Source organism: Heterocephalus glaber, unplaced genomic scaffold (genome assembly GCF_053883595.1).
Source record: "Heterocephalus glaber isolate CG9 unplaced genomic scaffold, H.glaber_assembly_v1.0 deba00001531, whole genome shotgun sequence".
Lineage (NCBI taxonomy): Eukaryota > Metazoa > Chordata > Mammalia > Rodentia > Bathyergidae > Heterocephalus > Heterocephalus glaber.
Window position 1 is genome coordinate 17,817,290 of NW_028258329.1, and position 22,245 is coordinate 17,839,534.

At 44.1% G+C, this 22,245-nt stretch overlaps 1 protein-coding gene and 1 long non-coding RNA gene across 15 annotated transcripts in view; one reads left to right on the plus strand and one right to left on the minus strand.

Annotated features, from left to right (window-relative positions):
• Window positions 1-11,011, minus strand: part of Det1 (DET1 partner of COP1 E3 ubiquitin ligase) — a 49,214-nt gene extending 38,203 nt beyond the window's left edge. Inside the window, exon 1 of one of the 3 annotated variants that reach the window (XM_021264798.2) lies at window positions 10,909-11,011. The gene's annotated coding sequence lies outside the window, so the exon portion shown is untranslated. The remainder of the gene's footprint in view (window positions 1-10,908) is intronic. The other 2 variants (XM_021264799.2, XM_021264800.2) reach the window with 2 other exon arrangements.
• LOC110350745 (uncharacterized) lies at window positions 10,535-21,973 on the plus strand. 12 transcript variants are annotated; one of them, XR_015441751.1, is made up of 6 exons: window positions 10,535-10,866; window positions 11,160-11,601; window positions 14,162-14,494; window positions 16,476-16,601; window positions 17,963-20,561; window positions 20,679-21,973. It is a non-coding gene; the product is annotated as an uncharacterized LOC110350745 (long non-coding RNA). The 12 variants fall into 12 exon arrangements; XR_015441754.1 differs by having other exon boundaries at window positions 21,655-21,973; XR_015441755.1 differs by having other exon boundaries at window positions 17,963-19,814.
• Window positions 21,974-22,245: the final 272 nt, after the last annotated feature.

The following is a 22,245-nucleotide window of genomic DNA, read 5'->3' on the forward strand; positions in this document are numbered from 1 at the left end:
GCATGATTACTCCAGCTTTATGATAAGCTTTGATTTTTAGTAAAGAGATATCTCCCTCCTTACTTTTCTTAATTCTCTTGGCTATTCTTGGGTCCTTAACCTCATATTAAATTTTAAGTCAACTTGTCAAGTTAACACACAAAAAATACCCCAGTTTGTATAAATTAATTTAGGAAAATCACCATTTGTAATACCATTGCCACAATCCACAAAAATGCAACTTTTCTCCATTTATTAAGGTCACAATGAATAGTATTATTAAAGTTATTCCTGGGTACCTAAGAGTTTTCCTTGTTATTTCAAGTTCATTTAACAAGCTGTCTTTTTAAATTAGGTGTTGCTCAGGAGTGCTATTAATTTTTGCAACTGAGAAATAATTCATACACCGTAAAATTCACCATTTAGAAAGTATGCAGCTCAGTGGGTTTTATTATAGTCACAAGGTTATACAAACAATGCTACTAATTCCAGTAATTTTCATCACCCCAGAAAGAAACGCTATACTCCTAAGCAGTCACTTCTTCCTTTCCAATCCTTTTTATTTATTTTTCTTGACTGATAGCCCTGGGTAAAACTTGCAGTATAATGTTGACTAGAAGTATGACAATAAATATTCTCTTTTTGTTCCTGATCTAAGAAGGAAAACTTTGTCTTTCCATTAAGTATGATGTTTTTTGTGGGTTTTGTATTGTTTTTTGCTTGGGGGAAGTTTAAAAACATTTTTGGTGTGTGTCTGTGTTTCTTTTGTGGTAGTGCAGATTGAACTGAGAACTGCTCTACCATCAAGCTATAAAACTAGCCCTATTTTAGAAAAAGTTTTTCTTTTTAATTTCAAGACAAGGTCTCACTAAGTTGTCCAGGTTAGCCTCAAACTTGCAGTCCTTCTGCCTCAGCCCCCAGAGTACCTGGGATTACAGGTGTTCGCCACAACTAGCTTAGTTGTGATTTTGAGTAGAAGCCTTTTACTAATTTGAAGAAATTTTCTTATCTTAACTTAAGGGCTTTATTTTTAAATCACAAAAATGTATTAGATTTTTTCAAAAAGTTTTTCTTTCTGTAGAATTAACTGGATTTTGTCCTTTCTTCTATTAAATATGGGCTGTTTTATTGATGGATTATGGATTTCTATATTTTAAATCAATCCTACATTCCTGAAGCAAAGCCCTTTTGATCATACTTTTAATATACTTCTGGATTTGCTTTTCCAGTATTTTGTTGAGGTTGTATATTCATAAGTGTTACTGATTGGCTTGTAGGTTTTTTTTTTCTCTTGTGATAGGGTTTTGATACATGGGGTTTTTTTTCTTGTGATAGGGTTTTGATTCATGTGATAGGGTTTTGATATGGGGGTTTTGATACTCAGAGAATGAGTTTGGAAGTGCTTTCTCCTCCTTTATTTTTAGAAAGAGTTTATAAAGAATTGGTTTTAATTCTTTAAATATTAGGTAGAATTCAACAATGAAGACTCCTGGCCTTATGCTTTTCTTTGTGGGAAGTTTTTTGACTACTGATTCAACCTCTTTACTTGTTATGATGTTTAGTTTTTGTATTTCTTCCTGAATTAGTTTTAGCAATATGTGTATTCTCAAGAATTTGCTAGTTTCACCTAGTTTATCAAATTTGTTTGTGTATGATTGATCGTAGTACTTTTATAATTTTTAATTTTGTCAGGTTGGTAGTAACCTTTCCTCTTTTACTCTTTTTTTCTCCTCTTTTACACTTGATTATAACAAGTGAATCTTCTCTTTTTTTTTCTTAATCTATCTAGAGGATTATAATTAGATGATCTTTCCAAAGAGCCAACTTTGGAATTTCACTGATTTTTTTTCAATTGTGCTATTAATACACTGATACTATACCAAAAAGGCTCATAATATTTGTATATTCTCTTACATGTTCTATAACATAATTCTATTATCTGAAGTAAGGACAATTTGATGTCTTCAAGGTCTAATATATTATTTTGCTACAAGCATTCACACTTCTGACCTCAGAAAGAATGCTTCTCATATTTTAGTGTTAAGTGTAATGCTAGCTGTGAACAAATACCCTTTATTAAGGAAAGGCAATTTCCTTTCATTCCAACTTAGAGAAAGGTTTTATCTTAAATCAATATTGAATCTTATCAAATGCTGTCTACATTTGCCCAGCATTCATAAGATTGCTTTCCCTTTTAAGTATTAAATTTGAATTAATTTACATAAATTAAGATTACCAAATGTTAAAAATTCTTACTTTCCTAGGAGAAGCCTTATCTGCTTATATTTCGTGAGTTTGGCTCAATAAAATTTTGTTTAGTATTATTTACATCTATGTTTCTGTTTTTTTTTTTTACATCTATGTTTCTAAATAGATTGGCCTGTATATTTATTTCCCGTATTTTGTATGAGGTGCTTTGTTTTTTATTTTTCTTCCTTTCTTTCTTTCTCTTTGTAATTTTTTTGACAATACTGGGGATTGTACCGAAGCCCTTTACACTGAGCTACGTCTCTAGTCCTTTCTTATTTTGAGATAGGATCTCACTAGGCTACTTAAATTGCCCAGGCTGGGCTTGAACTTGCCATCCTCTTCCCCAGCCCCCCAGTCTGCTGGGATTACAGGCATGCACCCCATACCCATCTTAACATATGCATTAAGGCTATGTTATATCTCAAAGTTTAACTTCCTCCAGGGAAACTCTAACATAGTTCACATCCAGGGCCTGAGTTATTAGAAGTCCTCCTTGCTGTTTCTGAGTCCATGGATGGAATTGTGCTTACTTTTCCTTGAGGAAGCAGCCTTTCCCAGCCATTTCTCAGCTCAATGTTGGCACCTTTGTTCCTGCTTCTTGACTTCTTAGCTTTTGACCACCTACCCTGTCCCTAAGCTAAAATCTAAGCCAGGGCTTGCAGGGCCTTATCTCAGGTCCACTATCCCACTGAACGCCCAGGACATCAGCTCTGTGCTCACCATTTCCACCAAGGGTCCATTCTGTCCTAATCTGTTGCACCAAAGGATTTCTCATATTGCTGTGAGCTTGAATAAATATTTTTGTTTGTTGTTACATTTCGTCCACTATTTACTATTTGTGTTTACTGCAGGAAAAAGAGGTCTGGACCAGCTCACTCTACCACGATGCCTGAAGTCAGTCCCCAGTGTGTCTCATTCATCTTTGTGTTTAAGGGTCTAGTAGGGTGTCTGGCGTATATCATCCACTCAACAAATTCTTGTGGAAAGAAGTGCTGTTTAAAATGAAGCAACCATTAGCTTTTGACCTGAGTTTTTAGTATATTCGTTTCTGAATAGGACAACTCATTACATTCTCATTGTAATCACCTCTTTTTTATTTTCTTATTGTGGCAAAATACATGTAGCGTAAAACTGACCGTTTTAAGTGGCATGGAGTGCATTCGTGTCTTTGTTACTATCATGCACCATCCAGACCCAGAACTCTTTTCATCCTGCAAAACTGAAGCTCTGCAGCCCCTAAGCCTCTAGCACCACATTCCACTTTGTGTCACTGTGCATTTGCTGACTCTTAAGTACCTCACGTGAGTGGAATCATACAGTATTTGTCTTTTTGTGACCAGCGTGTTTCACTCAGCACAACGTCCTCTGGGTTTGTCACTGTTGCAGCATATGTCTGAATTTTCTTCCATTGTAAGGTTAAATAATATTCCATCATATGTATAGGCCACAGTCTGTTTATCTATGTATCCATTAATGGATACTTGGATTGTGTCCATATTTTGGCTATTTATTTTTGTTGGTATTTGCTTGCAATATTTAATAATTACTTTTCTCTTGGGGAGTTGGTACATATACATATCACATTTGAATCATTTTTATTTCTTCTTCCTTTCCCCTTCTTCCCCTCTCCTTCCTTCCCCACATCCCCTTCCCATCTCCAAAACTCTATCTCCCTGTTTCTTATCATCTCTTTTATTTAGCTCTTTAAATTATCCATATTTTGGGTTTTTTCATGCAAGAAAAACCATGTGATATTTAATCTTCTGTGTCTGATTTATTTACTTAGCATTATGGTCTCAAGATCAGTCTATTTGCCTATTAATCACTCAGATTTATCCTTCTTTATGGCAGAGTAATACTTGATTGTGTATATATAGCATATTTTCTTATCTATTCATCTGTTGATGGACATATAGGCTGTTTCCATGATATAGCTATTATGAGTTGTGCTGCTATAAATGTGGGTATGCATACATCACTAAAATATAATGTCTTTAACTTTTTTGTGAAGATACCTAGAAAGGGTACATCTAGTCAAATGGAATTTCTATTTTTAGTTTTTTGAGGAATCTTCCTACTGATTTCCATAGCAATTGCACTAGTTTACATTCCCATCAACAGTGTAGAAGAGTACTTTTTCCTCCACAATCTCGCTAGTATTAGTTGTTTTCTGAGTCCTTGAGTTCTTCTTGGAATAAGATGGAATCTCAGTGTCGCTTTGATTTGCATTTCTCCAATGGCCAGAGATGCTGAACATTTTTTATGTACTTACTGGGCATTTGTACTTCTTCTTTTAAGAAATGGTGATTTATTTCAATTGCCCATTTTTTTACTGAGTCTTTTATTTGAGAGGGTAAATTTTTTGGAGCTCTTTATATATTCTAGATATTAGTTCTCTGTCCAAGGAATAGATGGCAAAAATGTTTTCCCATTCAGTAATTTATCTCTTCACTCTGTTGGTTGTTTCATTTGCTGTGCAGAAATTGTTAAATTTGGTATAATCCCATTATTAATTCTTGATATTATTTCTTATGCAGTTGAGATTCTGTTTAAAAGTCCTGCCTATATTTATATCTTCAAGAATTTTACCTAGGTTATCTTCCTGCAGACCCAGTGTTTCTGTTTTTATATCTAGGTCTTTGATCCATTTTTATTTTATTTTAGTACAGGGAAAGAGATATGGGTCTAGATTCGTTCTTATGCATGTGGATAAACAGTTTTCCCAGCACCATTTGTTAATGAGGCTGTCCTTCCCCCAGCATGTTTTTGGCCCCTTTGTCAAAGATCAGATGGCTGAAAGTGCTTGCATCCATATTTTGGTTACTGTAAGCAGCGGTGCTATGAGCATGAGTGTACAGACATACAATGGCTTAAGTGTACAGACATAAAAAGCTAAATGAAAGTGATGATAAATTTTTAACTTTTTATTGTACAAGATAAATGATTTTTCATACTTGGAGCAAATGATAAATTTCCCATTTCTTAAGATGATTATATTATTGAAGAACAACCTGCATCACTTTTAGAATTGCCTAGGTATCTAGACTATCAAAAATACCCTAACCATATATATATATATGTATGTATGTAATTCTCCATTATTGCATTTTAAATCTTCCAAAGACAAGTTTAGTCTAAATTCTAAAATAGCTCCTTTCTGAACTGGTGTCACTATTGCCAATATTACATTTTCTTTTTAAAGAACATTTTATCTGATCTTCTGCTCTAATGACTTCCACCACAGGCTAGTTTAGCTCTTGAAATAAAAAATTAAAACTCTCTTTGGAAACAGGCAAGGATTGAGAAATATTTGCTACTGAAGTGAGATGAAGGAAGAGAGATTCCCCATCTCCCGGGATTCCCAGCATACGTGGTAAATGTGTATGCCGACTGTGTTCCTCATATTGTTCTGGTTCCACACTTGGGATATGAGATGTTGGCATGAGACCAGTGACTCTTTAGCCATCTGTAGCAATGAAGTCTCTCAACAGCTGTGGACCAATTTCCTTTTCAGAAAATATACATTTGGAAATGTTAACCCATCTAGAAGCTCAGGAACACAGGCAGAATATCTGATCCTCACCGAATCTTTAAAAAAAAATTTTTTTCAATGTTGAGGATGGAACCCAGGGTATTATGCATGTTACACAAGTGCTCTACTGAGCTGCATCCCTATCCCCCCTCACAGAATCTTGACATCTGGTCCAGGTTTGTACATTACAAGGAATTAATGATGAAAATACTGGAGAAACTGGCTGTGCCCAGAATTATCATCATGTGGCCAATGGTGATAGCAGTAAAGTCAGCTGAGCTGCCAATCTGGTCTCTGCTATAGTTTGGAACTGGAATGTCCCCTAAAGGCTCATTTGTAAAAGGCTTGGTCCCCAGCTTGGCACCATTGGGAGGTGGTGAGAAGCTTTAAGAGGTGGGGCCAAGTGGGAGGTCTTGGGTTATTGGGGGTACACCTTGAAGGAGATGTTGATATCCCAGCCACTCTTCCTCTGGCTTTGTTTCCCAACCACAGCTTTGAACAGCATTGCTCCCTCATACACTCCTGCCATGATGTGCTGCCTCACCACAACCCAAAAGCAAGGGACCAACCAATGGTGGACTGGATTCTCTGGAACTGTGAGGCAAAATAAACTTTTTCTCTTTTAAGTCAATTAGCTCAGGTATTTGTTATAGTAACACAAAGCCAACTAACAGCCTCCAATTTAAATTCTAATCCAAAGAAGAATGATTACCCATAGTTAAACTGCCACTTTCCGGTGAAGAGAGAATGTCTAGAAGTCAAATCACAGATGGATCTAAAACTTATCAGCTGTAGGTTTCTAGGAGTTACTTAACCAGAGGTTAAATACAACTGGAGCAAGTAATAGCTGCCCTCCCAAGGTTTTTGTGATAATTAAATGATGCAACAGTTAAGTTGGACTTTTTAAAATTGATGTAAAGGTATATAAAGCATTGTAGGGAAATAGATCTTTTGCAAATAGGAAAGGGACCAAGACATGGAGGGATGGGGAGGGAGAGAAGGTTGAAGGGGTGAAAAAGAATCCAGGTGTGTCATGTACATGTAACAAGTTCCTCAAGGAATGTAATCATTATCTACTACAAATGTACCAATAAAAAATAGAAATTGGAACAAACTGGGGAGCATCAAAAATGTGAAGTATTACTATTAAAAATATAAGGGAAATATTATTATTAAGATTATCATCATATTATTTCAGGTTTGGAAGGAAATATGGTCAGGAAGTAGATGCCAGGAACAGAACAAGCTCATTGGAGAGAAGTACGAGGCCAGCTGCGCTGATGATATATCTGAGTTGACCAACAACCAAATGTTTCTCATCAGCTCTTTATTGATACAGCCAAACCATCTCACGGTCACCAAATACCCTAGGCAAGATCTGAAACAGCCTGTGTGGGTCTGAGGGCCAGTCTCCACACTTGTCCTAATTTTGCCCATCTGAACAGTGCTAGATAAATAATAGATGCCTAATAAATACCACCCACTCTTATATTTCTATCATACTCCATTTTAATTACAAAAACTATATTATATTTCAGAAAATTTGAGGTACATGATAAAAAAATTGAAATTCACCTATAAAAACTTCATCACACTTTGATATACCTCTGTTCTACTTTTTATATGCATGCCCCCCCCTTTTACCGTGCTAGTATGGAACCCAGGGCCTTGCTTATGTTAAGCACATGTTCTACCACTGAGCTGTATCCCTAGAGCTATGCATGCTTTTTAAGCCATTACTTTAACCATAACTGTAGAGGCAAATTTACATTCTGCTTATTTCCTTCCTTGATAGTATATCACGAGTATTTTCTCTGCTCATGTTTCAGCATATATATAGGCATTAAAGTTGATAGAACATTCCATCCATTCAGTGGTTGATGTTCCAGCCCCTCATACATGAATATTTACATTGTTTTCCCTTTAAAATTTTTTAAGCAATACTACAATGTACACCTTCACATTTGTAGTATTTCCTGTATTTAGGATTATTTTATTAGAATATTCAGAAAGAAGAATTGGCTCAAACGGCATGAACATGTTTATGATTCTTTATATACCTTACAAAATTGCATTCCAATAGATTCAACAAATTTTTAACTGCCACAAGGTATTTCACCACACCCTCTCCAGAATTGGGAAATGGATTTATTTTTAAATTCAGTATGGAGAAATTGGTACCCTATTCTGAATAATTCACATTTCTATTTTAAATAAAGGACAAAACATTTCCAAATATATACCAGTTGTTTTCCCATTTTTGTAAATTGTCGGTTTAACTTTCTTAACTATTGACTATGTAATTTTGATAATTCATGCAAGAGAGACAATGGGTCTTTTTAGCATAAAAAGCCCTGGTAACTCAAGTGAATTAAACAGTGAGAGTTCTGCTTCTTCTTCTATTGAACAGGCAGCTCTGCTATCAAGGCAGCTATACCATGTGAAATGCTTGGTGAAGTATCAAGTGTCTTTTTAAGATAATGGATAGATGATTACTATTGTTCTCTCATTTCATCTACAGCCTAGAGCTCTTAAACTTACAAACGAAATGGCTCCAGCAGAGGTACACTGTGTTAAGGATCAAATCAGCAAGACGAAGAATTGGAGAACTCCACCCAGAAACCTAACAGCAGAGATGGCAGAGACCATGTCCCCAAACTACATCCCCAAACCTGCTTCTTTATCACAAAGTACCAACACTGCAGTTAAACCCGAATACTGAGGTTTTCAGTTTAGAAAAGACAAGTGTTATCTGATGCTCTGCTGCTGGGGCGACTTGGATTGCATGCTGACAAAGAGGACTCTGTGTGCCAGGTGCAGCGTGCATGCCGTAGGTTCGCCAGCACTGCCTAACAGTTTCTCACAAAAAGTGTGATGTGGTAGAATTTTTCTCCCTGCTCTAATTTTCCTGAATAGGCCAGAAACAGTCCACATTGGACAAGATTTAGAATAGATCCAAATTGACTGAACTACTTACTACTGAGCTACAAAGTTGCCTTTGCTTGCAATCAAAATTCCCAGACACTGGGCTAGGACAGCAAGTATGTAAATGAAAATAAAAGCCTGTTTCTGCTTGCAGGGTGTTGGGAGCTCTTCTGCTAAGGGAAGCATATATGTTGCACATATCCAAATACCCATTTAATGACTGTCCTTATAATTGTGACAGAGTGAGAGAGAATGTGTGAGATGCAACTATGTGTCCCTGGTTTTGAAGGTGGTTTTTATTTGAATATTGTTTCATTGTGTTCAAATTTTTCATGGCTGTATTTACTCTACTAATCAGAATTTATAAAACACTGCTAGGTTTGCATGACAAAAGGTGAGTCTGAGAGTGCTTCAAATTTTCTTTCTTCTTCCCATTTCTCCATTTATTTTAGTGTGTGTGTGTATGTGTGTGTTGGATTTGAAACCAGGGCCTCATGCATGCTACCACTGAGCTACAGCCCTACTTTTCCATATACTTATAAATGAGATATTATTCCTTAAATTTAAAGAGGTCTTGGATTCCATCTCCAGAATTAAAAACAAAAAAAGTTCTGTGTGACCAAATATCTACGTAATAAATGAAAAACTTGGTTTTTAAGTGTTTCCAAATACCTGCATACTTTAAAACCCCCAAATAGAAACAAAACAAATCAAAATCCTGCCTCGTAGGAGGAAGTGTCCTGCTGCCTCTGTTGTCAGGATGTGGGCAACATGGAAGTCTGTCAGGCCAGTTGGACCTGTGTGACAACAGCCAGCAGTGTGTTAAGAACCGCTTCTAAGAAAAACCATGGCAGCTTTTGCTGACCAATGTGGGAAATCAGGGGGGCAAAAACTGGGACGCTTACAGGTGAGATAAAGACAAAAAACTATTTTTTCACTTTCATTCTTTTTCATCGAAAGAATAAAAGGAAAAAAGAAAAAGGATAATAACAAATAGCTGGTGACATGGGTAAAAAAAGAAAAGCAGGCCTGGACCCCAGCCCTTTCTGTAGGTTTCAGGGCTTCTCTAAGGCATGCAGCACACCTGCCCCCTGCTCAAGGGACACGCAAAACTCAGATTTCCTTTTAAAATCTCCATCTTGTCAACAAGCATTTCAAAATTTAAAACACTGGGAGGTCAAGAAAACACCCTTGTGTCTCATTTGTTTTGCTGGCTAGCCGTTGGCAATCCCCGAAATGTGTGCTCGGTCAGTGGCGGCGGGTTTGTTATTTTCTGGCCAGGTTGTGAGTTTTCTGAAGCTATGGGGGAGCTTTAGAGACTCGGTCTGTCCACCCTGACAGGTGAGGATCGGGCCAGGTGGCTCTTGGAGTGCAAGTTGTGGCACCGCAGTGGTGCAGGAGTGGGGTACGCTCTCCGGAAGTGAGCCACGTCTGGCCTGTGAAGGTGGCTGGTGGAAGAACAGGAAAGGTCCCTGTGGAAGTCAAAGATTCTGCACCATCGCCCTGTGGGAGTCTAAAGTCTCTTCCAGCCGCTTCCTTTGGACCTGGCAGCCCCTCTCTGGCTCTCACCAACCAGCCTGGGTGGTGGAACACGCACGGGGACCTAAAGGTGGCCCTAGGGGTAGCTATGGTACTTCCTCTGGAGCGGACGCAGCTCGATTCAGCCTGACGGCCTGACCCCAGCCCAGCGGAGCGCAGAATCACAAGGGGAGGGAGAAGTAGGCTGCAGTCTGCTGAAGCTTGGACCCCCAGAACCTGTTGCCATGGTCACAGGGGACTTTTGATGTGAAGCGCGGCGACCCCCCCCCCCTTGCTTGCCTTCAGGATGACGTCACGGACGTCCGTTTCCCTGACAGGCCACCTGTGGGTTGCTCCCGGCTTTAAAGCAGCTGTTGTCCCCTGGCCCCCGCAGCCGTGTCCACCGCGTCGACACTGGAGCGGACCTTGTCGGAACTACAGACCTGTCTCCCACTCTGGCGGCTGCGGACCGGACAGACAGCCAGGGAGAGGCAAGTATTCCCCAAAAGGCTTCCTCCCTCCTCATCCTCCTCCCCGCGCCCTTGCTCTGCAGCTTGAGCGGCAGGGTAGGAGGGGACTTTTTTCCAGAAAGAAGTGGACAGCAAGCAATCAATTTTCCTCTCCGGCCATGGTGACCAAGTCCCTGCCCGGGCCCTTTCCAGGTTAGTCAAGGGGCCCCCGGGCTTGGCTTTGCGAAAGGTTACCTCTTGCGGCCACGAAGCTGAAGTGGGGTGAGCTGGGGGGCCTGTCCGGAGCCTGGCAGCCGAGAGCTCCCACCTGCGGTTCGCCAGCCGGAGTTGTAGGGACCTCTGGTTTGCATCCAGCCGCGGGCGTCTCGCTCTGCGGGGAGACGGGCACGCGCTCCCCAACCTCGGGAGTGCGGCTCTTGGAAACCAGCCTCCCCCAGCCCCTCCGCCCCTCCACGTCACCTCGGCTGCTCCCCTCTCGGTTCCAGGTTCAACAGACCTGTTGCACCCAGAGAAGAGCCCCAAACCGATCGGCGCGCCAAGAGCCCCGAGACTCTGCTTGCCAATATCCCGAGAGCCCAGCACCGACGGGGAAATGTGGGAAGCTCCCAGACGCAATTGAGTAATCATCTCAGTGTTCAGGGCCCCTCTTCCTACCCACTGAGATAGCGGCAAATAACTCACTAACCCGGGAGGGCAATGGAGAGGCGGAAGCCCTGTCTACTGAAAACGAACATCTAGCGCAGGTGCGTGCTAGTCTCGCCTTTCCATCCGCCGGGTCCTTGCCTAGCGGTCAGAATCCCGCGGTCAGGTCTCTGGAGCCCCTCCCCGGCAAATCCGAGCTTCTAGCTTCAGCACCAGAAGCTGGACAGCGCCCTGCCCGCTGAGCGCGGGACGATCCCTGGGACGCCGCGCAGAGGAGTGCCTGAGGTGAGACGGGTTTGCAGAAGGAGGGACCCACCTTCTCCAGGGGTCTGGGTGTCGGTTTCTTGGCGGGCGTTCTGTCTCCTCTTAGTACGTCCAGCGGGAAAACTTAGTGCTCAGTGCCGGCCGGCGCCCGGACAAGACGCGCACGCTCAGCGGGGCTCGTAGGGGCCAGGAACGCGCAGCGTCTATTGTGTCCCTGGCCTTGGAGATCTTTGGAAAATCGCCACAGCCTCTCTCTCGCCCGCCCCTTCCCGCTCCACAATCTCCGTAGCCCTACTAAAAGTGAATGAAGGAAAAAGCGTTGGGGTGGAGAGAGAAGATAGTGAAGCCGAGGGGAGAAGCACATTTTTTCTAGGTCCTCACCCTTAGGGGTAAGAAAAAAAATCTGTCCAATGAACATCAAGTTACACGTTTTTTTATCCAGACACCCAAAGTGCCCTTTGTACGAGCAGCGGAGGAGATTGTTTTGCCAGGAAGGGGGGCAAAAAGCCCCGAAGGGGGAGAATCTACCACAAAAGGGCTAACAGAGGAGGGGAAGAGGAGAGGAGCGGACAAAACTCAGCAATGCGTGGTTGCTGGGCAACCAGCCGCAGCCCCAGCCTCCTGTTGCCTTGGTTACAGTGAATGGAGGGGCTTTGGCTACTGATTACCCATGAGCACCATGACTCTTTAAAATGTGCCTTGGGAGCCCTTGCCTTCCCCAGGCTGGGTGGAAATCACCACCCTCCCAAGGAATCCTCCCCCACTACCTGGGGAAATCCTGGAAGAGGAATTTTTCCTTTTAAATCAAGGCACGGGGCAATTTCCCCTCAATCCTTCCCACCCCCCACCCCCCAACACTTGCTTTAGAAGTAATAGTAACCTACCCTGCCATTTCTTCAAGATTTACAGTTTTTGCCCCCCTCAACGCGCACACACTTATTCCTTTATACTGGAGGCGCTGATCTCTCCCCATTTTCTCTCTTCCCTTTCCCCCTCTTTTAAATGAGAAAAATATGTTTGCTCCTCGTGGGAGAACGAGAGGGAGGCAGGACTCTCATCCAAGGGTATCTATCTACTCTGAAGAGAGTCTTAGCAATCACAGGCCCCAAGGACCCCTCGCAGGGGGAGGAGGTGAATTCTGGGTTGAATCACCCCACAGACCTCAAGGAAGGGAGAAACACATCTCCCTCAAGAAGTGGCCGCTGGCTCAAGATTCTCTTCTCTCTCCTTCCTCCCAGCATCCCCTTCACAACCAGCAAGCACAGTGCAGCCAGCTTCTGGTCCTCTGTTTTCTCTTTGCCCTGATTGACAAATATTGACTCCACTTTCCACCCGTCAGCCCTGCTCCCGTGCGTTCATTCGTATCGTCTGGCTAGAGAAGCACTTTACCCGCAGTTTTTTAAAGGCAACTGAACCGTTCTCAGAGTGATTTAAGGGGAAACCACCAGCGAGTTACTAGAACAACCTATGTCCTGTAGATTAGTTTATCCAGAATACTTCTCATTAAGAGCCAAGAATTTTCTATTTCCAAAGAAAACCCTTTTTTTAAAACTGAGGTATCACTTGGGAGCACAGGGAGAAAATGTCTGTATTTTAGGCAGTAACCATCATATCTCACCTGCAGTGCCTGCACCAACAAACACAAACATCTTTCCTTATATTATTTTTCCTTCCTTTGTTGATAAAATATTTTTTTTAAATCACTATAATTTCAATGTATGCTTATGGCCAAAAATGACCTTGGTGGACCAGCTAGATATAGTTGGTGAGCATTTATGCTAAAATGCCTCTCAAGTGTTTCTATAGAAATTTCTGACAGACCAGACCAGACAGCTGTTCTGGTTTTTGTACTTTTTTCCTCAAAGAAATGCTTTATTTTATTAATTCTCCTGAGCAGTGATCACTGATCACATCAATAATGTCCTATAGCAATAGTAGTTATTTTGTTACAAAAAAATTATCTTTCTGCTCATTTCTTTATGGACAAAGGATTTACTTTCCTTTTGAGAATATAAGCAAGATCTTACTGGCCAGGAAAGAACCATTCTCTCATTGGTTGGTGTATAATGCCTTGTAACCCAGTAAGAGGATGCCATTTATCCTTTTTTGACTAGCTGAGTGAGCCGGGTAGCCAGGATGATTAAATCTCCCTCAGTGCTACCCAGTAGCAAAAGGTAGAACTCAGAGTTCTGGGGCCCAGGATCTGAGACTTACTTTGGCTAATCCAGAATGCATTTGACTGGCAAGGATGAACTTTTCTACCTTGCTACTTGTAGTTTACTTGAACAAATTTGCATAATACATTGTTCTATGGATTTTTTTTCATTTTATGTTATGTCATGATCACCCCAAGTCAGTGTAGGCTATTGGTATCAGCACATTGAGGACCCAGGGTTTTTTTATGATTTCCCCTAGAAGTACAGAATTGGTTCTCACCATTAGGGATATGGTGAAAACTTTACAGGGTAAGGATGGAAAGCTAGAAGAGATGAATAGTTATTGCTGATTTTGGATTCACTCTGTTAGCTTTGCTATCCTATGATTATTTGATTTGTTTGTTTTCCAACTTCATTCTTCCTAGCTTTCCTTCTGGCCTGAATTTTCAGTGAGAAGTAGAAAAGCTGAATGGATGGAGATGGTGACCCTCTAAGTCAGAGTGAGGGCAGACCTATTGCTACCAAAGAAGGCTTGTGGCAGGTTGATGATGCGGCCCCTGGAGTTGAAAGTTATCTCAGCCCCTCATGGCGTTGGTGTTGGGCAGGTCCGGGATTTTTTTTCCTCTCTGCCTGCAATCAATAGTACAATTTAGGAATGGTGGCATTGGTTTCCACATTTCTAAGAGAGGAGTCAAAGATTCTCCCTTGTTCTAGGACAAACTCTCCTATAAGCCTGGCAGCCTGCAGGATGCCTTCACGTGAGTACAGACTCCCTTGGTCAATCTTTTCTTGGTGTTTGCTGGAGGGGATGCAGGGGATGGACATATACCTGACTACGATGTTGCTACCAGGAACACTTCCTTCATGGATCACGTCCAGTGTCAGTGGGACCATCCGCTTCAGTGCTAGATGATAAAACCTTCAATATTAGGGACTACATCTTGTCACTTTTGATTCCCTAAAGCTTAGTCATGTTTAAAGTAGAGGCTGAACACAGGTCTGAACTAAATGCTACCAGCTAGCATTACAAGTCCCTTAACCTCTCCTTCATGAGAACGGCAGCTCTAGCCCTGGACCCATCCCTACCTTGGCCTCCCCTCTAAATCAAAAGCTTCATATTCCCTAGCTCTCCTCACAAAAGATAAACGAAGGCTCAATTAAGCGTTACCATGGTTACGTGGAGTAGCCACACTGAGGATCCCTACACCCATTACTGTCATGAAGTAAGAGAAGAGGGGTTAAGGAATCGTTGTCATGGAGGAAACCATGGAAACAAGCGTTGCTAAGGGGACAGCTGTAAATTCAGAGGAAAGAAATTAGAAGTGGGGAGTGGACTTTGTGGGCTCGAGAGCAGGTCACTTTTTCAAGGTACGTTTCTCTGGGACTATAGCAGCCTTTATTTTTTCTATTTGTATCTTCCCAGGCAGAGCCCAGAATTAAAGAATTTTAGAAATTTTAGAAAACCACGGTCATCATCAGCTCAAGTCCATCACTGTTGGATTGGTCCCCAAACAGAGGCAGGGTTCAGAAAGGAGGGTTATGTGGTGTGAACGGGTCAATCCACTTTCACTGCCTCTTCGCCCAGCTCTGCGTGTAATCTAAGCCAGGAGGTGTGTGGGGCACTGGGAGGAAATAATGAGCACAGCGTAGAGCAGGATAGTGACTTGGTTGGTGGCTTTAGAGCCGCTGCTGCTCACGTGGACAGGCCCGCAGCATGGTGTCCAGAGAGCTGCTGCAATTCTCTCCAAACTCTGCCTGTGACGTCTGTAGCTTGTCATTCCCATCTGACATTCATCTGCAAGGTACCCTAGAAAGGCCTGCTTGCTCTAGGACAACTGGGGTCCTAACCTGTCCTGTGAAACCCTCACGCCTGACTTAGTGAGCTGTGTTCTCTGGTCTTTCTCCCTGAAGCAACAGCTAGGGCTGGCAGTGCCCTAGCCCACTCTCACCAGTGACAGACACAAGGGGCTATGTTTTGTTTTAAAAGAAATCAAGGATAATGAACTCCTCCGTGTTGCTTGATAGGCCAAAGGGAGGGGGGGACCTCAGGTCATTGCAGCTTGGAGCTCATAGCCAGCCCCCACCCTATGAGGTGCAGATCAGAGAGTCTCAGCCTCCAGGGGAGGGAGGAACCCTCACCCTTGCATCCTGCACAGGGCAACTTGAGCTTCCTCAGGCCCACACAGGACCGTCCCCTGGCTCTGGCTGACTGCTGGACATTGCCAACCTTCTGCACATCGTCCCCCATGGCCCCTGAGTCTCTCTGTCACTCTGCATGGGGAGAATGGAGGGTCAGCTAAAGAGGAAGAGCTCAGAATTAAAAAGCAAAAGAATTAAAAGTACCTATAGGGAAGGGTAATTATCCTTCAGCTGCTGCTGAAATACAATTAGGGCCATGCTCTCAAGCTGCCAGGATATTGCGGCTTTTGCTAATTAAGGAGCGGATGTGCCCTGCCAGTGCAATTAGAGGCTGGCCCAGGCAGCGGGGCCCTCGCCTCACCTCCTCTCAGTGCTGCCTGTAAGGGATATTAACCAGGGAGCCCAGCCTTGTGCCTGCCTGCTGGGAGGGGACACCTAAGCGAGGGTTCCCCCCTCTTCCTGTCCTTTCTGTTCTGCTGGTCCGACCCCACCAGCGGGCTTCGTTCTGAACTGTGGTGCACTGGCTCTGAGGACTTTCACTGTGGGCCTGGGCAGGGAGGATCACCACTACCTACAGCTTTTTTTTTTTTTTTTTTGCAGAACTGAGGATCAAATGTGTGACCCTTGTACTCAGCTGCATCCCTAGCCCTCTTTTTATTTTGAAACAAGGTCTTGCTAAGTCACTAAGTTGCCCAGGCTTAGCCTTCGAGAGTGACGACATTACAGGTGGGCACCACCCCTACACGACCACCTCCAGCTCTTCCTGTTTCCCACCCTCCTTCAATGTACAGTTCTTTGTGATTCATGAAGAAAAGGTAGAAAGGTGAGCTTCCCATTCACTGCCCTGCAAACATGAGCTTTCTCCATTATTTTCATTATAAAAAAATAGAATGCTTCAGAAAAAAAAGAGGAAAGTAAGAAAATCATTGCTCCCCCATCTTGAGCAGAGCTGGGAGCTCTGAGGTGGCAGTGGTGCAGCTGGGTAATGGGAGAGAAAGTGGGGGCTTGCGGTCGGGCAGCAGGTGTGACCGAGGCCGAGCAGCCAGCCCCATCTGGAAGACTAGTGATTTTGTTGTTGTCTCGCTGTGCCCAACAACAAGTCCCAGTCTACCGCATGGTGCTAGCGCCTCTCAGCGGTGTAGGATGGGCAGGGCCTCTCTGGGCTTCTCCCCTGTGCCTTCTGTAGTCCCTAGGGAGCACTCAGACCCACTTCTCAGAACCAAGGACGAGGACAAGCACCAGGACACACTCCAGGGTGACAGGAAGAGGTGGGGCCCCTGTTCCCGGGAGCCTGGGGCTCCTGCTGCACCCCAACTCAGGGCAGGAGAGAGTCCCCCTGAGGGACTCACTCATCCACCCAATGCCATGCTGGGCCCCCACCTTGGGAGGCTCCATGCAGCCAAACTTGGGGCTCCCCAGCCAGGTGCACGGTGGCTCCAGAGAGACACAGTGTGGGTGGCACCAGGGGATATGAGCTCAGGACACGCGACCCAGCAGGAAGGTGGACAGCAGCTTTCCCCATGCTCCCCTGAGCCAGAGGGAGTGGGCGACTGGGAGAGGAACTTCTTGACCCTGGAATCTGCCTCACCCAGAGAGAAAGCGGGGTGGGCAAGCCCTGTCCTCTGACCAGCCTTGGGTGCCACCCCCTCTGGTAGCAGGAGTGACCAAAATCCATTTGCCAGCCTTTCTTGGTGATGCTTCTGCCTGGGGGCACCTTGTCCTAAGGTAGACACCAAGTCCGGATCTTGAGACCCTTGGTGGAGGGCAATTTGTCAAGCAGCAAACTCAAACGCCCTCAATATTCCTCTCCAAGTCTATCCCCAACCTTCCCTCTGCCCACACAGCTGAGAACACTACAGCGTCTCACAAGCTTAAATTGGGCTGGGAGTTGTACACTTTTGGGGAATGCTAAAAATGCAACCATTAGCCGAGCTCACCTGGCCTTACTGCTTGCCAGCTGTGTTACCTTTAGAAAGGCACTTAACCTCTCTGAACCTAGGAAGCCCTTCATTTTACCCAGAGGCTCCTGCTGTTGCTCCCTCTGCCTTTCCGTCCCCTCCTCTAAATTCTCTCCATCCCCATTTCAGATCTACATCTCCCTTTACTTCTAACCATAGCAAAGCCAGTGGGCAGCCAGTTCTATTAGAAATCTCATTCACACTTGAGAAGTCTGCAAATTGGCATCGCTCAGCAGGTGTCTGCTCCTCACGGCCGGATGTCAGGATGAGCAGAGCAGGGGGACAGCGGACTCAAGAGTCAGTCTCTCCTGGCAGCATCTGGGGCTGGAGCCAGGTAAACGGGCAGAAAGCCTACTTCCGGAAACAAGCATCTGGGGAGTGGGGTCCGCTCCTGGTTGGAGAGGTGGATGCAGGGGCCCCTGTTGGTGCGCAGAGGAGGGAGTCCTGGCTCTGAAGTCAAACACGCACGTGTCCATCTTGGCTGCACCCCTGCACAGGTGTGTGACTTTAAGCCAGTCACTTAACGTCTTTGAGCCTTGGATCCTTGAACTGCAGGATGGAATTAGTCACCTCCACCGTGGCAGGTTGTTGGGACAAGTCGGTCGTGGATGCAGAGCTGCACAGGCACAGACTCCCCCTCCCCCACTGTCCCCTTCCCGGAAGTCAGGGCGCCCGGGAACCTCGAACCACGGTGGAGTTGTAGCCACGCCTAAGGGGTGACCCTTCCCCTCCCCAGGTCACTATGCCCTGCAATTCGCGGAAGAATGAACGCACCCCAACCCCCTCCCCACCGCAAAACCACAGAAATCAAGGACTAGAATTTGTGGCTTGCCTCTAAGTCACTCAGCAAGATTCACAATTTAGTGCTTCGTGAGGTGATCTTCTAGGTAGCCCAAAAAGGGCCTCGGGTTCCTCACCCTCACCCATCACCCGACTTTCGCGGTCCTGGTCCAGCGCTCACATCGCAACTGCAAGTTTCCCTGGATGTGCGGGGATGCGGCGCCCTCTGCTGGGCCTTCGATGCAACTGCTCGTTAGGCGAGCAAGGGTGGAGAGTAAAATTTCCCTGGATCAAATCCTTCCGGTCTTTCATTAAAATACTGTGCGAAATTAACCTGGATCTATGAGTCCTGGAAATTCTTAGAAGCTAGGGGCACTATACAAGTGCCACAATCGTCTTGGTGACAGGCCATGTCCTGGTAGGTCCAAAGTCCAGCCACAGTGGGGTCATGAGTGCCAGTAGAGCCAGCTGTGGTGGCATGGGCCTGTAATCCCAGCACTCCGGGAAGCTGAGGCAAAAGGGTTGCAAGTCTGAGCTCAGCCTGGGCAGTTTAGCGATTTAATGAGACCTTGTCTCAACATTAAAAAAAAATTTTGTTTAAATACCTCAGTTTGAAAGACCTGGGTTCAATTCCCAGTACCCGCCCCCCACCCCACACACAAGGGAAGCTGCTTGACTTACAGTTAGCCCCCAGAGTTTTGTCAGCTTCGTTCCCTCTAACTCAAGGGGTCTTAAACTCAGCCCTGCACCAGGATCAGCTGCTAACCAGTCAGCTCGGTAGAATACAGATCACTGGGCCCCCACCTGGCTATCTCACTCCAGGTCCAACAAATTCCCAGCCAAGCTCTAGGCTGCTGCTCTGGGTCCACACTGAGAGAACCACTGCTCTGAAAATTGGTCAGATCAATACACCCTTTCAGGTCTACGACTGGCTCAGATCCATGAGGATCCCCACAGCCCACCCGAAGCCCTCAAAGTGGTGCCCACAGCAGGCATAATAGTGCCTGGATGGTCCATAAGGATTCGTGCTCGAAAAGCAGATCGTGTCTCCAGATGTCTCATGTGCTCCGGGATTGAAACTGTGGGGTCCCTGGGGGAAGGGTTTGACCATATGCTTTCCTCACCAGGTTCCACCCCAAAGGGTTCTATTACAGAGAAGCCCTGGCCTTTGAAAGAGGAGCTATTTTCACTCTAAGAGCTGGTAAGTAGCTGGGCATGGTGGCACATATCATAATCGCCGCAATCTGAAGGCTGAGGTAGGAAAATCAAAAGTTCTATTCCACTCTGGGTAACTTAGTGAGTTAGAGAGACTTTGTCTCAAAATTTAAAGTTTTAAAAATGGGTTGGGGGGCCAAGAATTTAGCTCAGTGGTGCCACCACCCGCCTCGCAAGCGCAAGGTCCCAAATTCAATCCCAGTACCAAAAAAATAAAAAGTAAAAAAATAGAAATGGGTTGGGGACATTGCTCAGAACAAAGGCTCTGCATGCATTCCCCAATACCGCAGAAATAAAGAGTTGGTAGGTAGGCTGAGTAGCTTCCTAAAGAAGCAGGATTAGGGGTACTGCTGTCCCCAGTGACATGCAGTATGGAGGCCATCATCACTGGGGTCTCAAACTGTTTTGCTTAATAATGTTCTTACCAAGAATCTAAGTAGTGGGGCAGGGATTTAGCTCAATGGTGCCTTGCCTGCCTCACAAGCACAAGGTCCCCAATTCGATCCCCCATACTAAAAAAAAAAGAATCTAAGTAGTTACAAAGGTTGTATTGATATCTTTATAAAATATGCCAAATAACTGCAATGAAATCTGAATAGCAGAGTGATTTGATATTAATCATATCTTTTTTTTTTTTTTTGGTACCGGGATCAAACTTGGGACCTTGCGCTTGTGAGGCAGGCAGTGGAACCACTGAGCTAAATCCACGGCCCCAGTCATATCCATTTTTAAGGTACATGGAAAAAAAAATTCTCCTTATTGACAGTGTTGAGTTTTACCCTCAAACTGTGCTCTAACAAAACAGCAATGGGTTTGGAAACCCTTCCCTCCCAATGCTTTTGTGTTCTAGAAACAACTTACTACCAAGAAGCACCCTCCCCCACCCAGCTGAGATAAAACTCCTGGATTCCCCTCTGGGACTCCCCGTGTGACATCTAGTCAAAGCCAGACACAGCCACTTCCCGTTTCCATCTTTGCTCCATGGGACCCACTAAACTGCTTGGCCCACTGATCAAGCAGAAGAAAATGCTCGCTCTCATCTACTACCCATCTCTTCTGTTCCTTCCACTTCCCACACCCACTTTTTACCAGACTCATCCCCTAAAAAAGCAGATGTGTGCCCCGGCAGGGGTACACATCTGTAATACTAGCATTCTGAGAGGAGGAGGCTGGAGTACCACACAAGTTTGAGGTCAGCCTGAGGTGGAATAAAAGAAATAAAAGAGAAAGAGGAAATCATAACTAAACATTGTACTTTTAAGAAGATTCCAGCTTCTAGGACCCAGCCCATATTACCCAGGGTGATCCATATCAGTATTTCCTTGGTTAAATTTAGGCTCTGGTCCTGGCAGATCTAGCACACCCCAAATTCCTCAGGAATACTGAAAGTCTATAAATTGGATTAATTGAGAAAATAAAGAGCAGAAACTTGACCCCAAAATAAAGGAGCCGGTGGAGAAAATTCAAAAGTGTTTAAATTTTCTATTAAAAAAAAACACCTGCACATGCCTATAGAATGGGCTAGTACTTTTGGGGGGCACCGTTTCCCAGGGTTTCCATCCCTGCAAGAGAAGCATAAATGTTCCCTGTTCCAGGAAATAACACACCTCATTTCTCTGAGCACCTGCACTTCATTCTTTCTTTCTTTGTGTGTGTGTGTGTGTGTGTGTGTGTGTGTGCCGGGGATCAAACTTAGGACCTCGTGCTTGCCAGGCTCCCATTTGCCAGGCAGGCACTGTGCCACTGAGCTAAATCCCTGGTCCTGCACTCCATTTTTGTGTGTCCTAAAATCTCTGCCTAATAAACTCTTAACTTGCCTCTTACAGAAGAGTCTTGAAAATTCTTTTTTCACAATGCGAGTCATCGAACCTGCACTTCTTCTACAAAAGATTGGGTCAAGTTCCTTATTTCAGTTTCAGGCTCTCAGACCCAGCCCAGTGACAAGCCTGGACAACTTAGTGACTTAGTGAGACCCTGCTGGGCATTTAATGGGTTCAACCCCATTTTCTCTCCCCTCAAATCAGCTCTTTGTGTAACCCTTGAGATATTGTAGATTTTATGGATTGTTCTTCCTATTGTGTACTCTTAGCATCCTGCATCACACCCTCAAAATAACCCTTTTAAATAAAGTCTCCCTTTACTCAATCCGGACTATTTTTTTACATTCTATGCAGCATTCTTTACATTTGGCTCCTGCTACAGCGTTTTATGCAAGCTTATTGTATAGAACACCCTTGTGCTTTCCTGTCCCAAGAATATGTTGATAAATTTGAACTCGCTAATTCTGAAAATTTTTCTGTGATCATAAAGCTGTAAGTGTTCATTTGTTATGCAATATCAGTACCTCACTTAAAATAAATACACAGAATTTTCATTAAAATAAATACACAGCATTCATAAGAATCTTTCAGATTTCC